The sequence below is a fragment of the Chrysochloris asiatica genome, unplaced genomic scaffold (assembly GCF_000296735.1).
Source record: "Chrysochloris asiatica unplaced genomic scaffold, ChrAsi1.0 scaffold00015, whole genome shotgun sequence".
Taxonomy (NCBI): domain Eukaryota; kingdom Metazoa; phylum Chordata; class Mammalia; order Afrosoricida; family Chrysochloridae; genus Chrysochloris; species Chrysochloris asiatica.
In genome coordinates, this window is record NW_006408533.1 from 14,223,820 (window position 1) to 14,225,509 (window position 1,690).

Sequence of the window (1,690 nt, forward strand, 5' to 3'; positions counted from 1 at the left end):
CACACCGCCGACCAAGTACTTATATGTCCATCACAATTTTGTCAATTCAACTTTTTACAACTAATTGCCATCACTCATCATATGCAATATGCACACATGAATTTCTTAAACAACATTACCAAATAACCATATAAATCCGAAATGCAGCAATGACCACCAATCTTCATAGCACACTTTCACCTCATTGAAGTTCAAGCTGCTCCTTTGGGATATTTTTGTGCTTCAATGTGAAGCAGATTGTTAGATTTCATTAGTGGTTTCATTATGTGGCTTTTTAAAAAGAAAAACAAAATGATTTTGATTTCTTCCACAGTTCAAAATTCCCATAAGAGACATTTTTTTGGAAATCATATGGTCCCAGGATGTTTTGAGTAACCAAACATTCTTTACTAGATGAAACGTCTCATTGCAATTGTAATAAATAAGCATCTACATCCTTAAATATATTACCAGTGTGTCCTAGAACCAAAGTAAAATGGTTTTCTTGTTCCCACAATCCACTTAAATGTTGTTTTAAAATCTATTTCCATCATTTATAGTTCCGGTTTTGGGTGATATCTCTGACCACTACCTGCTTGAAGCCAGTTTAAATCAACTATTACATACTCTTCAAATTTGTTTTTGAGTAGTGATTTTACTGGTGCCAACAAATGTACACAACCGCCAAATGAGATCTCCTATCCTCACCAAAGAGTCCACAAATACACTTGTACTTCTCTTCTTCCAAAAGGTTAAAGCTACATTCAACCTCAAATTCTTGCTGAACAAAACTTGTACCATTGTTTCATAGTCCTGAGAAAGCTCACAAAAAAAAGCCACTATATCTTGGTGATTGGCCTTCTTCTGTCTGTGAAGAACCAGAATCATTAGAGTTGATCACATACGTTCAACTATCATGGCGTAATTTTTCAGGCACAAGCCATTTCATTTTCTTTATTAGCTCTGACACAGCCCCCACTTCTAAGGGACTGTTTCTTTCTGTAACAAGGGTTTGGAAAAGGATAACTTTCTTTCTGCAATAAATTACCTTATGTAGTTTATCTGGGCTCTTCACAGCTTGTCCAACTATTCAATTTATTTAAACAGTAAACTGCTTTGGAAATTTCTAAACCGCCTTCATGTTCTCATTAATGAAAGTAGGATTCCTTTTTCTAGGAATATCAAGGGAATGATTCTCAATATTATTACAAAAGTTCCGTTTTTTAACATTGTGGGTTTCAGACACCATGCTGGTGCCTCGTGGAACCATGGCACTGCAGCCCAAACCTGGCACTTGAGAAACCACCGCATCCATCTAGAGTGCTCCTCGGCTCCCTGCCAGCCCCACTCACAGTCATTTAAAAACAGCTGTGCACAAGAGGCACGCCAAGAAACCCATCAAACCTATTAAAATGTTTTCTAAATCCATGTGAGATATACTCAAGATAGTATGTTGGCTCTTGTGGACTTGTTTTAATTTTCTTGTTTCAATCTGAGCCAGCATATGAGTAGCTAAAGGTCTGTTCCACAGTTAGCCCTTGGCCTTGTTCTGATTGGTGATATTGATCTTCTCCATATTCTCTTTCACATGTAGTTAACTTGATCCCTGGGTATTCCATTGAGCAAGGTCCACATTCAGAATCACAATTTATGTTGTTGAAAAAAGGTATGTGCAATGAAGAAGTCATTGGTCTTGCAAAATTCTATCATG

The 1,690-nt window shown here is 37.0% G+C and overlaps 1 pseudogene; it reads right to left on the reverse strand.

Moving 5' to 3' along the window:
* Positions 1 to 609: 609 nt before the first annotated feature.
* LOC102812973 lies at positions 610 to 1,228 on the reverse strand (annotated as a pseudogene).
* Between the last annotated feature and the right edge of the window lie 462 nt (positions 1,229 to 1,690).